The sequence below is a fragment of the Passer montanus genome, unplaced genomic scaffold (assembly GCF_014805655.1).
Source record: "Passer montanus isolate IOZ18808 unplaced genomic scaffold, ASM1480565v1 scaffold8, whole genome shotgun sequence".
Lineage (NCBI taxonomy): Eukaryota > Metazoa > Chordata > Aves > Passeriformes > Passeridae > Passer > Passer montanus.
The window spans coordinates 2468383-2484164 of NW_024373256.1; the positions used below are offsets into that span (position 1 = coordinate 2468383).

The 15782-nt window shown below is 54.7% G+C and overlaps 1 protein-coding gene across 2 annotated transcripts in view; it reads right to left on the bottom strand.

Annotated features, from left to right (window-relative positions):
- Positions 1-15454, bottom strand: part of RAI1 (retinoic acid induced 1) — a 73334-nt gene extending 57880 nt beyond the window's left edge. The window contains exon 1 of one of the 2 annotated variants that reach the window (XM_039731903.1): positions 15403-15454. The gene's annotated coding sequence lies outside the window, so the exon portion shown is untranslated. Of the gene's footprint in view, positions 1-3358; positions 3459-15402 lie in introns of those variants that run through there. The other variant, XM_039731904.1, reaches the window with a different exon arrangement.
- Between the last annotated feature and the right edge of the window lie 328 nt (positions 15455-15782).

The following is a 15782-nucleotide window of genomic DNA, read 5'->3' on the forward strand; positions in this document are numbered from 1 at the left end:
ATTGAGGAAGACACCGCAGCACTCTAATTCCCCACCACACACCTCACCCCAGCTCCTGCCCTGCCGCCTTCCCACCACATGCAGGCGGCGGCCATGGCCAGGCCTTCCCTCCCTGCTGAGCCTGAAACATGGCGGGCTTGGGGGACGCTTCGTTTGGGGCAGCTGGTGCTGGCCTGTTGGCTAAAAACACATCCCACACGCTGGGTTTCTAACCCCAAAACCCCACAGGAGTGTGGACACCAAGAGGAAACTTCTGTGGTGGAAGCGGGACGCTGAGTGACCCCCCGCCCGGCAGCTCCGCCATCGGCTTCACTCCAGGACAAACAATCTCCAAGTTCTTTTATAAAATAAACAGCGGTGGCTGGAAGGAGAGGAGCAGGACAGGAGTATCGGGGAGATAGCGAGGGGCTGGGCAGGGAGGGTTGTGGAGCTGGGGTGCTGGGATGGGAAGGAAGTGGTTGTTGTGGGAGTAACGTCAGGAAGAGCCTCGGCTGGGGCCCGGGCGGGCAGGGAGAGGGGAGATCTGAGTTCATGGCAGGGCTACGGGGAGGAAGAGCCTGAGGGAGACCAGCCAAGGGAAGAGTCCAGGGTGGGACAGGGAGGGGTCTGCTGTGGGGAAGGGGAAGGATCTGGTGTGGGGACAGGGAGGGATCCAGTGTGGGGATGGGGAGGGATCCAGTATGGGGACAGGGAGCGATCCAGTGTGGGGAAGGGGAAGGGTCTGGTGTGGGGATGGGGAATGGGCCAGTGTGGGGAAGGGGAAGGGTCTGGTGAGAGCCCAGTGTAGGGACAGGAAAGGGTCAGGTGTGAGGATAGCAAAGAGTCCATAGTGGGGATGGTGAAGGGTCCAGTGAGAGAACAGGGAATGGTCCAGTGTGGGGACTGAAAATGGTCCAGTGTGCAAATGGGGAAAGGTCTGGTGTAGAGACAGAGAATGGTCCAGTGTAGGGATTGGGAAGGGTCTGGTGTGAGAATGGGGAAGGGTCCAGTGTGGGGACACAGAATAGTCCACTATAGGGATAGGGAAGAGTCCAGTGGGGTGACAGCAAGGAGTCCACTGTGGGGACGAGGAAGGTGTGAGCATCCACTTGGGCAGAGGAGTGCTGGGAGACACCTATCCTGGGAAAATAACCGACCCCAAAATCCTGCTGGATCTGGTTTACTCCCCTTCCAAAGCCATTTCTAATAAAGGCTGTTTTATTTTTTTTTTATCCTCCCTCTGGTGAATAAAAGCAAAACAAATAACCCCAAGCAGCGAGGCTGGGTGATGAGCAGCAGATGGCTGGTGATAAGAGGTACCTTCATACCTGTGCACCCCTTACCCACAGCCTTCCCACCTGGAGCTCCCAAGCTCCCAGCTCTGTGGCTCTCACCAGCCCAATCCCAGCCCAGCTAGGGGATATGGGAGTGCAGACAGCAGCGAGCTGCTTTAGGGAAATCCAGTTTGGAGCCAAGTCAATGCATGCAGAGTCATTAATCTAGGTCTGGTGCCAATAGGGATGGCTTTGCATTAGCCGGGCCCCTTTGTAGTTCAGACAATCAGTTGCATTCAACCAGCGCAAGATAACGCTGCAGAAAGCTGAGACCATCGCAGCTCATTCCTCCTGTAAGGGGCGGGGGGAGAGGATTTACAGGCAAAATAGCATTGCATTAATGGGACTGCTCAGTATTCTGCACAGACGCTGGCGGATAATGTCTTTGCAAACTAACTGCAATAAATTAATTAAATTAATCTACTATGCCGTGCTTGTCCCCACCCAACATCAAATTCAAGGATGATCAGGGCTTGCCTTATCCTCCATAGCCTACGAAAGAATCTGATCTCACTTGCTCTAGAGTTTCTGAGGCACTGAATTGCAAAGTACCACCTGCCTCACTAAACTAATCACCAGCCTGGTGGTTTAGATCACATCAGTTTTACATGTAATTAAGACTGTCCAGGAGGGCATGCAGCTGCTTACATGGTCGTTCCCTCTTATACAGCAACGTGCCTCCTGCTCAGATAGGTGCAATTAAACAAGCCTGTTCACAGTCATTAAGCATTAATGCACCTCATTAGCATAAGAACTGGAAGAAGCTTTGATGCAGGGAACCCCGCAGGAGAAGGAGATAGAGAGAGATGTACATACAGACAGGAAGGCAAAGGGCTGGGCCACCACCTTCTCGTGGCCCCGACCAACCATTCCAGCTCCATTTCTCCAAAGCAATGAGCCATGCCGTGCCCTCCTCCCTAGAAATGGGTCTGGGTTATCTTTCTCTCCCCCTCCCCCTCTTTCTAAATTATGCTGGTGGAAAGGAAAAAAAAAAACAACCCACCACACCAAACTGTTGGGATATTAACCTAGCGAATCCATTAATAAGCTGAACTCTCTGTTGGCTTTGACACAGCACACTAAAGCTTTAAAGAGACAGGGCCCCAGACACTGGAGATAGGGGCAGAGACAACAGCGCTAACAAAGAGCCACTGTTGCCACGGCCGTGGCCATCTCGGGTAGGTCCAGCTGTCTTTGGTGTTCTGTTTTCCAGACACAAAGAGCAGACTGAACCGTTTTGGTCTGAATGGCTTTCATTTGATGGTAGAGAAAATGAGAGGGAAGAAAGAAGCTAAGTAAAGTGTCCAGGAGAGAAGGGAAAAAAAAAAAAAAAGACAGGAGAGGGAAAAAAGAGCATGGTGTGCTGCAGGTCTCCAGTGAGAAAGGCTGCATCTCCCCCGAGCACAAAATGGGGCTGTCTCAGGGAGCAAAGTGAAGGTGATGTGGTGATTTTGGAGCAGGATGGAAGTGAGGATCCAGGATGCACACTCCAGGGGAGCAGGGATGGATGCTGCCTGTGCCTCACCTGCTTGCCCAACGCTTTGCACAGCAGTGTACTCAGCACTGCCAGACCACAGACTGCAAACAGCTCGTCTAGCTGGGGTTTAATCTCAGGGGAACAACCCGTGTTTGTACAGTCTCTGGCCCCTCTGGGCTCAGAGCCCGTTAGGAGCCTCTAGCCTGGACCAGGAGCATTATCACACAGAGCCTCAGCCAGCTTCACTATCACCATGGCGAGAAATGGGCTCACACGAGGACATGAATCAGCTGGAAAAAGTGAATCTCCAAGTGAAATGTCTTCAAGGAACCACCACATGCTACCATGGAGCCGCTCCAAACCCACACCTCAGCCCAAACTGTATCCCAAGGCACAAATAACCCTTCTGCTGCAGCCTCAAAATACCCACACCATGCCCTTGCAGCTCTACCTTGCATCCCATAAGCTTGAAAAACAGGCCTGAAACATCCATTCCAGGGTCCCCTATTATAAAGCACAGCTCTGAAAGCCAGAAATGGAAGCTGAGACCGGATAAATCAGTACCTACCCACTGGAGAGCCACACGGGCTCGTCCCTACAATGCGCTCTCTGGCCTCCATCTAGTCCAGCTCGTAAGTGATAAAAGCGTCCACGACTGCAGCTCTCATCTGGGAAGAAGAACAAACAACCCAAGTAGATCTTACCACTGGGAAATGGTTTCTAAGGGTCTCCAGAGATATCCTCTTTCCTACGCTCATTCCATTAGTGCTGTGCATGCTCCATTGTCCCAGTCTCTCCCTCCTTAGTGGTTACATCCTACAAACACAAACAGATTTCAAATCCCCCGTAGCTCTTTGGCCCATGATGATAATAATTTTCCCTCCTTGAGCACCTTTTATCTAGAGATCTGGAAGCATCTCTCTGGCATTAATAGCTATTAGCTCCTCCACCATCGTGCAACACAGGGTGAGCACCGTTACATCTCACAGCTGAGGGGAATTTAGGCACGGCACAATTAGGAATTCACTCCTGCCAAGTGGTGCATCCTCTTGTGCCCAATCAGTGGCACAGGGATGGTGGTGCTCGGTCCCTGGATGATTCTGGCTAAATCCTAAAAGATTTGCCAACAGCATCAGCAGGAGGAAGAGATCCCAGGTTTGTGCCTGAATCACCAAACCCTCTGTTTTCCCTTCTGTGCCTAGAGAAGTCAACGGGAAGTCTCCCATGGATGGTAATGGGAAATTCAGGCTTTTTGAGTCAGTAAACAGCTTTTTTTCGAGGGGGAGGGAGGTTTGGGCAAAGAGGCTTTTACTGCACAGTCATTTTGATAAACCAAGGAGCCGAGCTTTTACCCAGCAACAGGCTGGGAGAATGACTGATGGAGACCATGACCCCAGTGAACCACAGCCTTGCTCCCCCAGTCCCTTCCCATTTGCCTTTTGTGATTACAATTAGTACTGGGGGCTGGCAGGTGGGGGAAAAATGAAATAAAATAAACTAGAAGCCCCCCCTGCCCCGCTGCCAGCCCCTCATTGTCTGCAGAGGCTGGCTGGGGCTCTGCACACTGCAGTCCTCTGCCCATTGTACTGCTGAGAACATGCGAACAGACGCTCTCGGGCGATGGGTTTTATTGAACGCAACTTCAATGGCAAATGGAGAGAGAAAGGGGGGGAGAGGAAAGGGAAAAAAAAAAAAAGCCTTGAAAATCCATGCCAAAAAAAAAGAGGTGGGGAGGGTGTTTTTTAATGCAATCAATGGCTCCTTCCTATAACTCTGCCTGTTGTGAGGAAATTTCTTTCCAGTAGCAGCCAGCAGCAGTCCCAAGGCTGTGACATTGCTGTAACGCTTGGAGCTCAGCTCTCTATCTCTGGCAGCAGCCCCGTCTTTTTGTCATTATTGGCTGTGATTGCAGGGGGTGCACGCCAGCTCGCCGAGTGCTGAGATATTGCTGCCTTCCCCTCCCTCTGGACAACCTGCCCTCAGAGAGGAGTTTGGGGAGGGGATGAGGGTGAAACAGGGAGCTGAATTCTCTCTGCCTCCCCTGAGTACGCTCTGATCCAAGCCCACATGGATAGGTAGAGGTCCCCAAGGCCCTTTTCGGAAAGCTCATTAGGAAAGTAGTGACAGATGCATTAGCTATTAAAAAAAGGCGGGGGGAGAAGCTATCATAGAACTTTAAAAAAAAGCAGCAGCAGCCGCCCGACAGTTTTATTGCTGTCAGATCCTTTTTTCTGTGGGCACGTTGCAAAGCAGGAGAGGTTTGGGTAAATATCTGACGCACGCACGCACTTCCCATGCTCTGGGCTGTCTGTCAATAATCCAGCCGGGGTATTTCTCACACCCTCAGGAGGCAGCTGCCAGCTCTGCCCATTGCCACTGCAGCTACTCACCCTTCCTATCCACCCCCAGCACCTCCTGGAGAGGAGGTTTTGGAACAGGCATGTCTGGCTGCATGCAAAGCTGCGGGAAGATCCTGCCAGGATGCCACAGGGGGTGAAAAAAAATGGGCATCAGCTGCTGCCATCTCTGACTCCGAGCTTCAGCCTGGGGAGGACAGGTCTTGGCATGAGATGTTCCCTCCTGATCTAAGCAGAGGCTGCTGAGATGGAGATTGAGTCCTGCATGCCGGGACCTGCTGTCCCTGCAAGCTCCAGCAATGCTCTCCATGAAAGGACAGACCAGGGCACATTGTGCAATGGACACTGAGGCCTCTGTCCGTGTCCCACACCCCACACCACAGCCCAGAGCCCTTGGAGCTCAGGGAGCAGGTGTCCCCACATCACTGGGAGGAGCTGCTTCCCTGCACCCAGGATGAGTGACACATCTGGCAGCAGCTGGAACCCACAAAGCCCCACGTAGGGAAGGTGGGAAATGCTGGGTACTGGATGAAGATGTCCTGGATGGAGGTCTGGGCTGGCGAGCTGTGGTGGGCAGAGGGGCAGATGATGGGGGGGATGAGGCAGGATGATGGCATGGGTTTTGTCCCTCCCCATCCTATGAACCAAAACGGCCACCACTGCTCTTACACCTGTGTGAAGAGCAGAGCCCAGGTAGTAACAGAAGAACAACAGATGTTGCACCTGCATGACGGCTCCCGAACGGCGCCAGACGAGCTGGAATTCACTTCTGAGCCACAACAGCAAAGCTCTTCCCACAGACAGCAGTGGGAAGCAGGGATCAAAACACCACTTCCACAGACACGCTCCCAACACTGGGTCCTGCCTCCACACGCTGCATTTTTTAGAGACCATCCTCACCACTATGAGACACTCAAGCCAAACATGGCCCCACCAAGACCTCAGCATCCCTCAAAAAGGGGGCACAGCTGTTTCAAAAGGAACTGTGGGGGTACCAGAGGCAGCCGTCAATCTGTGCCCCCCAACCTCACCTCCTGCCACCTTCCAACCACAGTCAGGAGGCAGAAAAGGCAGAAACCTCGCTGGAGGAAAACAGCAGCAGCAGCAGCAACCGTCCCCCTCGGTCGGGTTTTAAATGGCTCTCAGATCCCTTCAAACAAATCTAAACGCACCGATCCTATTGTGTGCATAAATCTTTGCACCGGGCCTGCACGCCTCCACACTATTGATAAAGAGAAACGAGTCTTAAATATTTAATGAGCGAATAAACCCGTTAAGAGGATATGATTAACTGCACGCCACGGCTCTGCATTTAAGGTGTCCCTGCTGTACCTTTAGAGGGGTTTTATTTTTAAGGGAAATCGGCAGCAGCAGCTGGTGGAAGCGAGCAGCCGGGCTGTGCGGGTGCTGCACGAAGGGGAACGCCGGCACAACGCTCCACTCCAGAGGCATAAATATGCCACGGGAGCCCAGGCTGTTCAGGGGGGGCTGTATTGACTCAGCCCGATGGCAGGGAGGGCAGAACACAGAGCCAAGGAGGTTTGAGGTTTTAGGTGAGGTGGCAGGAGCCAGGCTGTCGGTCAGAGAAGCCACGTGAACTCTGCACCTTTCCGTCTCGCCTGGCAGCGAGGGGGCTGCTGGGGGGATCAGGAGACCTTGGAGCTATTTCCAGCTGAACCACGGAGCTGGAGTGTGACCTTGGGCAAGTCACTTACAGCCACCCTCTGCCTGGAGTCGAGCTCTGTGCGAGGCAACTGGAGCCCTGCCTGCTGAGGCAGTGTGGGGTGCCTTGATGGCTGAACCTTCCTTTTCTCCACCTCCACCCAGCTGGGAGCAGCCTCAGCACAGGGCTGGAGCACTGAGGGCTGGGGTACAGCACACCAGCCAGCCCACAGGATGTTTCTCAGGCACACAGACAGCAGCTGATGGAAGATTTTATGAAACCAAGTGCTATAAATGTCCCCTTGCTATGTGACTTTTTGAGTTTCTAAATTATTTTGATCATTATTTTTACCAGAGTGAGGTGAATAATATACAACAAACCACCGTGAATCATCACTCCAGTTTTTAGATATGTTAAATTTAGCTGTTTTGGTGCCACCTTTTTGTTTATATTCTCCAAGTGTTTCTTGCCAACAAGTTACCGACAGGGATTTTTAGCCAGGAAGAAGAAGGAAAAAAAAAATAAAGTGAGACAGACTGTTAATTTCTGTTAATTTTAAGCATCAGCGGAAGATATTGGAAGAAAGTGGATTTCAAATTCTTAATTGCAACAGTTTCCCTCCCCAAATCTCAAGTCTAAAAATTAAGCCTGCCCAATCGGGAAGCCAAAACCCATCATGTGATGTGAGATCCCAATTAAAACAACTCTCATTCTTGAGACCGAGTATTCACAAAAGAGCAAAGACCGCGAATTATTTGCAGAAATTATCCGGAGAACAATTTTGAATAATGAATACGATGGGGGAAATCGCAGTCACTTGGAATACTTAATGCAACTACAAAAAAAAAAAATCACCAACAATTTGCGAACAGAGAAGAGGTGAAACGTGTGGAATAGATCATTTAGCACAGTCCTGCCACCACCAGCGACTATTCCAAATGACCAAGGCCCCTGCCTGGCTGTAAATGCTGCAGGAATTAGTGATGGAGACTGATGGACAGATGGAAGTCATGCTTGGAGATACACCTAATCAAAGAGGCTGTGCCACCACAGCCAACACGCCCGTGACCTGGTAAAATCAGGGTGAAATAACTCGGGAAGCAGGATGTTCCAGCAGCCCCGGGCAGGAGGAAGGGATGCTCCGGGTGAGGCAGCTGAGCAGAGAGCAGCTGCAGAGGAAGAGGAGCCCTGACACATGCTGGCCAAATCCCAAGAGGCACAAGCACACAGGAACACCAAGGACGAGCTTCTGTGTGATTGTGGCTGGTGGGAGGGGTGGGAGATGCCCTGGGAAAGGAGAGGTTCCAGGTAGGTCTGGATCAAACACGGGTGGATGCTGCATCACCAAATGCTGGCTGTGCCATGGGAAACGTCATGCCATCAGCCAGGGACTGTGAGTATCCCTGGGTGTCCCCAGGGTCTGAGGCTGAGAGATGGGGCTCCAGCAGAACCCACTCTGCTTCTGCCACCTCCCTTCAAGTGCTGGGCTGAGCCAAACCCCGGCCTCACACTGAGAGCTGCTGCCATGGCCATGATCAGAGCATGCAGGACACGAGAAGCAGGAATCTGCTGAAAACGGAATGGCCTTTCTTGCCCAGGAGCCAAAACCTGCATCTTTGTTAGATTTACTTTATCACAGCACGAGCTTTGCATTTCACCTACCAGCAATGAGCATGGAGGCCAAAATCTCACCACTGCCTGTAGAGTCCAGCTGGGAGGAAGGATCTGAAGGGAGAAGGAAGGGAGAATTTGGAGGGCAGAGCAGGCAAAGGAGAAAAGGTTTTGGAGGACCTTGGGGGACCACAGCAGGGCGTGGAGGAGATGGGGACCTTGTGGGGTCTGTCAAAGTCTGCAAGCACCACTCAGGTGGGGAGATGCTGGGCCCTTCCCTGCCCCAACAGTGAGGAAAAGCAGCAAAGGTCTGGTAAAGATGGAGCTTTTTCACATCCTAGCCTGGTCAGCTGACATTTATCAGGGTAACAAAAGGATACAGCCTGATCACAAGACAGGCTGACAGTGCATCTTCCCCTTCTGGGGAGGAAAGTCAAGAGCCAAAGTTGTAAAAAGTAGTCCAGTCATCTTTTGTATCTTCTCTTTCCTGCAGTTTGACGTGTGCAGGGATACTTCCTCTCCTCCTATGAAATGAGAGACGAAAGAAAAATGCAGAAAATTCTGCATTTCAGGAGCAGGAATTAAAAATAAATCAAATTCTTCCAACGGTTCAGGTCAAATATTCCCCAAAGCTTCTATTCTGGCAATCTAAGAATGTAGAGGCTGCATCTCTTAAATTCCCTTGAATTCAGGATGTTTCTATCAATCTGTAGCAGTATTTCAACAAGCCTGGCTGAGGATGCTCAGGAAAGCCTGGCTGTTATACGCCTGGACTGCGGCAACCAGAGAACCACTCAGGAACTGAGAGACTCATTATTTGTTATTAACTCACCTGGAATCTCTGATTTCTTACATGTTATTTTGCTACTTGTCTGCAGAGTGAAACAGCTCCTCAAAAAATAGAAAAAGGATAAAGTGAACCACCCACCAGTGGAGGATCATCTTTCCAGTGGATTCTAGTAGGTCACCAGCAACTGCATCAAAAGAGTGTCCTGGGGGCTTCAGTGTTTGCTTCTTGTGCCCCTTTATTTACTGTTGATTCCCTCTGTGGCAGCACTACCAGCCCCTGCAGAGATTGCCCTGTTCCAGCCTCTGCTTTTCCAGGTTCAGGCACTGGGTATTTATTGCATTTGGCTGTTTTCAGAGCGTGGGTGTTTGCTTCACATGTCCCCACAGAGCAGAGTCCCCTTGGAAAACTGTTCCAGGCAGGAAACTGCTGCTGCTCCTGGTAAGGGAATCACATGGGGAAAATCAGTTTCTTTTTCAAAAAATCCTCCAAGTGAGGAGTTTGTTCCGGAGAGATGGAGAACGGAGATTCCCATGGGCTCTGCTCCTGCCTGTCTGATGGATTCCCCCCAGCACCCATTTGGCTGATACAGCGGTTGCTGTAATGAATTTTTAGGGATAACAATTTGTTGGGATAATGACTTTAGGTGCACAGGGCACTTTTGTGCCCCAGCCCTCCTACAGCATCTGTGTGTTACCCTGCTAACCCTGCAGACAGAGAAACTGAGGCACAGGGCTGGCTCTGGAGAGGGACAAGGCTCCAGCAGCACCTCCAGCTGCAGCACTCGGGCGCTCCATGGATGCTGCAATATCAGCATCACCCACAACCTGGCTGAACCTCCCAAGGTCCCAACCTCCTGTGTCCCCTCCGTCCCCAGCTCAGCTGCCACGAGCTCCTGGCCCTGGTCCCTCTCCTGAGCATCCCTTTCTGTCTCTGGCACCCACAAGCTCCTCTCCCAGCAGCTGGGCTCTGCCCCGGTGATCTCGGGGTGCCACCTTTGCCTGCACCATCCCCAGGAGGGCATCACATCAGGGCTGGTGCATCTCCAGCGTGGCTGGGGACAGCAGGGAGGACAATGACATTTGCTGCAGGAGCCTGACATTGAACCCAGCCAGTCAGAACAGCGGGTGTTTTGCTGGCAAGGGTAGAGGCTCTGCTCTGACACCATCAGCGAGGGGACAGGAGAGGGAGGGGAAAGGAAAAAAGCCGAAGCAGCAGCCAGACAGCTGCCTCTTCCTCCTCCTCCTTTTGTGCAGAAATGTGGTTTTGTTTGTCAGTCAAACAGATTGTTTTCTCCTTCTTTGCAGGCCAATTGTTTCTGCTCCTGCAAGATAAGGGATTGAAAAGGGCTATATTTTTATGGCACTGAATCCAGGCCCTATGAATTGGAGGGGAGACATCAAGTGGGAGAGGGATGCCGGTTCAAACCAACACTCCTCTCCCCAGCTCCACTCTCCAATCCCATTTCCACCCCCATTTTCCTTTCTTCTCCTTCCTTCTCCTGCCTGGAGCTGCCTCTCGGCCCTCTCACTATTTAATCTTCGTCTCTCCAGTGGACTCAGGAGGTTTACACAGCTTCATCCTCTTTGCACCATCTGCTGAAAAGAATCTGCCTTTCCCCTGCTGCTCTGTCCAGCGGCTCCTCCTGCCACCCTCCCCCCAAAAATGGGGAAAGCAGAGCGGTGTCACCTCATGTGACGTCGAAAAGAACAAAACCCAGGAGGGGAGTTTCCTTTTCTGTGAAGGATTTGCCCAGAAAGCACCTTGGAGAGCCAGACCCCAGAGTGCAGCAAGAGCTGGATGCAGAGATGAGGGAAGAAAATGGTCAATAAGAGCAAGGCCAGGGTAAGACAGCAGGATCCTCTCCAGGCTTCCACAGTGGGTTCAAGGAGCCTGCGTCCAGTCTTCCTCTTCTTTCTTGCTGAACTCCCCCAAATCCAGAGTCCAGATGGGATGCCGTGACTCACAGTGATGGGAACGCCGGAGCGATGACCTCTGAATGACCGCCAGCATCCCCAAGCCAAAGGACACGGAGAAGGTCCTTGCTCCAGGGACAGTCAGGGCTGGAGGCATCCTCACCCTCACTGGATCCCAAGCAGGAGTGTTTGGCTCCCAGGCACTGATCACATCGCACACCGAGGACCAGAGGGAGGATTTGCCTCTCCTCCTTGGGGGATGAGAGCCTGGAAGGGGGCAGCGTGGTTCATATCCAACTCATAAGCCTCTCAGAGCTCAGGCTTGAGGACTGAGATTCACTCAATTAATTTTGCTTTGGCAAAAAGTCCATTTTTATTGCTATTTCATGCCTTCAGTATAGATTTTCCCTGCTCGTCTCAAAGGGATAATAAAACCCGACTCGTTCTTTTTATAAAAGTCTCACACTCCCTCTCTCACCAGGCTCTGTGTTCCCCAGCTAGAGATGTAAATTTAAAGGGGAAATGCTGTCATTTAAAACAAAACAAAACCAAAAAAAGCAACTCAGAAAGCCCAGCTTTGAGCATATTCCAGCTCTCGAAACTAGGCCGTGCAACCAAAGCAAAAACCAAGCTGCCACCTTCCCGCGGTGAAGCGGCATTCCCGCAGCGATCCCAGCCTCCCCCAGGGGAATCAGGGGTCACTGCCAGCCCCAGGAAGCCACTCTCCATCCTGCAGGGCTGCTGGTGGCCCTCTGCTTGCTGGGACGTGTAGTTTTTGCCAGCTGGGTGTTGGTGAGCGCAGGTGGTGAGCGAGCTCCTTGTGCTTGGATGTGAGGCTGGAACCCCAGCACCTGCACCTGCCTCCCACCTCCTCCTCCTCCTCCACACCAGGTGAAAGCCTCGCTGCTGCCGGCCTCAAGCAGCTGGACCAGTCCTCCAGGGGGAAATCCCAAACCCACGCAATCCCACGCAGGTGGATTCTGAGTGTGTTTTCAGGCAGGCAATGGGACAGGATGGTGGCAGGACAATACCCGGCTCTGCCCGCTCCACCCCAGCTGGGATGCATCCTGCCTGCTCTTCGGAAGGGCTGCAGCTGTGGAGGATCCCTCTGAGAGGTGAAGAAGGGAAAGGGAAACTGCCTTTCCTCTGCCTCGTGCCCTGCTGCCATGACCTTCTGGGGGGGATAGGATGAGAGCAGCAGCGGAAGCCAAGTGGAAGTCTTGTAATCAGTGGGTGGCAGCAACTGCCTGGGGACAGGGCGGGGTCCCCAGCACCACCAGGATTTAAGGGCAGGTTAGACTGAGGTGCCCGCCTGGCACGGCTGATACAGCTAGGGCAGACTCAAGCTGGTGCCTCCTGCCTTGGCTGTGTCTCTGATTTGGTGACGTGCATAAATCCACCACCACTGGGACTCTCCCGGCTCGGCAGGAACCAGGAGCAAATCCAAACCAGAGGAAATCCAAAGCAGAACAAATCCAAACCAGAGCAAAGCCACGGAAGCCAAGAGAAAACACACAGGTGCCTGCCCTGTGCCACCCCAGCCCAGGACCAGAGCAGGTGAAGAGGTGACAGCCAAACCCTTCATGTCCAAACGTTTCTCCTCCCCATCCTGTACCCTTTTCCTGCACCCCCCTGCCAGGCTGCCTGCACGCCCTGGCTGCCAGGAACTCGGGGCCCTGCCTGCATCTGCCCACGGCGAGAGGAAACGCACAGCTCGCTCTGCTCCGGCAGGTGTGCCTCCAGCAGACAAAAGTTGTAGGGCAGCTAACAAGGACAGGGAGGAAAGGAAAACCAAGGAAACCCCAGGTGCTATCACACTCCCTGGCCAACTGATGGTGCAGCACCTCCAGGGTCACCTCTGGTGCCCCCAGTGAGGCTGTGGCACAGCTCCATCGGTTAAACCAAAGTTGTGCCATTTCCTCTGATGGCAGAACAAACGGTCCTTCCCCATCGTGAGCTGCCTGAGGGATGCTACAGAAAATTCTGCACCTCCCCCGTTTCGGGAGAAATCAGTTGGAGTCCCTAGATTTTCCTGCAGAGCCCTCACAGGAGTCGACCCTCCAGGCTGGAAAATCCTAGTGTGCTCTGACAACCTCTGCAGCTCAGGCTGAGGCGAGAGATGATTAAGACTGGCTGAAATCTCCCAGGACTCTGACATCTGAGAGGCCCCATGCAAGGCAGAGAACCACCCCAGGCTGCTCCTTGCAACCTGCAACTCCCCTCACCTTAGCACGGAGCTGACGGGAGACCAGGGACCCAGCGGGGCCAGGAACCAGGTCACCGCTGCTGGTTTCCAGGCAGCAAAGGTTTGGAAGAGCAGAGGATCATTTAGCAGAGCGACAGTGAAGGTTCAGAGCAGAGCCTTCAAATTACACGCTACAGAGCACTTTTCCTGCCTAAAAGGTCTCTGAAATGACTGTGGCGGCTCTGAAACGAAGCACTCTGTATGCAATTGTTCCCTGGGGCTTGCAGCGGAGACAGAGCCGGGAGAGGAGAGGTGGGTCTGCGGTCCCTGGCACAGGCAGCTCCTCATCAGATGAGGATACACACTTCTTCTGGGCTCCACAGCACAGCACTGCTGCTTCCCTAAATCTCCCTGGTGGTTTCTACCAGCCGTGGTATTTTTTTTATTTTTTTAGATTTTTTTATTTCTCACTTCCTGCCTTGAACTTCACACAGCTCCTGGCCTGGGTTGCAGAGCTGCTGCTCAGGGTGTGGGTGCCCCCAGCCCCGTGCACAGACCCACAGTGAACCCCTCACCACCACCACTCTCGCCACGCCTCGAGGCACACCACCTCAATCCCACGGGGAACGGGGAGGGAAGGGCACTCAGGGGGAACATGTCCTTTTCTCCATCTCACTTGGCTTCCTCCCATCTTTCTCCACTCCGTCTCCCAGCAGCTCGAGGTCCATTTTCATCAGGCACTGACAGTCACCGGGAGAAGCAGTCTCAGCACCGGCGGGCACCACGCACAGCCAGCCTCTGCCCCCCACCCTCTGTCACCAGCACACAGGTGACAGCACCCACATCCGCACAGCCACCACGGCGCTGCTCACACACCTGGGGCACACACACTGCCACCCTGGGAAAGGCAGCTGGGGGCTAGGAGCACTCCACAAAGTCCCAGCACACAGCAGGGAACCATTTCTGTACCATCAAGGAGGCTCTAGTGATGCCCAGGAGCTGGGGCAGCTGCAGCTGAGCTGGGAGAGCTCATGGAAGGTGCTGGCACCACCAGTGATGCTCTCCCACAGCTGGCACAGGGCCCTAGGAGCACTCTCCCATGCAAAACCCCAACTGTTGGATTTGCTCCTCCACACCATCACTTTGGGAGGTCACCTGAGGGCAGCCAACACGGGCACCGCTGGCAGCCAAGGGGAAAGCAGGCAGGGCCAGTGGCCACAAGAGCTTTCATCAAGCCAAAATCTGCTCACATCTAAGGGATGGCACCACTCTCCATCAAAGGCAATGGGGAACAAACAAGCACCCCAACAGCATCCTGCTCTGACGTCAGTGAGAACCTCCGGCAGGTCTGCAACCAGCCGGAGAGCCCTCGGGATGCCGAGCCCTGGGGCAGCTCAGCACCTCCACTGGGATCCCACCGCCACGCTCAAGGTGCTGCTCCAGCTGCAGGGAGAGTGGGAATGGACACACACACACACACACACACAGAGGAATTTAAATGGAATTTCACAGCTGCAGCACAAGGGCACAGGAGGGGCTCGGGGCTGTCTATCCAACACGCACCATGTCCCCGCTCGGCATTTCGGCACCGTCGGCCGGGAGCACCGCGGCCACCCGCACCCGCGGCACCGGGGGGGCCGGGGAGCCCCTCCGTGACGTCAGCCAGCCAGGGACGGGCTGGCGTTTTGGGGGGATCGAGGCGGCTTTGGGGGGGCCGCAACGGGCTGGGGTTGGAAATACGAGCGCGGTGCGGTGGGAGCGCGGGCGGAAGGGAAAGGAAGGGAAGGGAAGGGAAGGGAAGGGAAGGGGATGTGGCGGCGGGTTCGCGGTGCCCCCGCCGCTCCAGCGGCAGCAGGAGAGCAGCGGGCCCGGCGGGAGCCGCGGCTGCAGCCGCAGCTGCGACGCGAAGCCCCGGGGGGGTAACGGAGCGGCGGGCAGGGCCCCCCCCGCCTCCGGCAGCGCCCCGCTGGCCCGGCCCCTCCGCTCCCCTCGCTCCCTCCGCCGGCCCCTCTCACCCGCCGCCCTCCCCGGGCCCTCCCCGGGCCCGGCGGCCCGCCCGGTTCCCCCGGAGCCGCGTCCGGAGCCCTCCTTACCTGGCGGGCCGAGCCCCGCTGCCTCTCAGCGGCGGCGCTGGGCGGGGGCGGCGGGGCAGCGGGGCGGGCGCTGGGCACGGCACCGGGCATACCGGGGCACGGTACACGGAGCAGCGGGGGCAGCGGGGCGGGCGCTGGGCACGGCACCGGGCATACCGGGGCACGGTACACGGAGCAGCGGGGGCAGCGGGGCGGGCGCTGGGCACGGCATACCGGGAACCGGGGCACAGCACACGGGGCAGTGGGGCAATGGAGCGGGCGCTGGGCACGGCACACCGGGAACCGGGGCACGGCACCGGGCACTGGGGCACGGCACACGGGCATAGGGAGCAATGGGGCGGGCGCTGGGCACGGCACAGCGGGAATCGGGACACGGCACA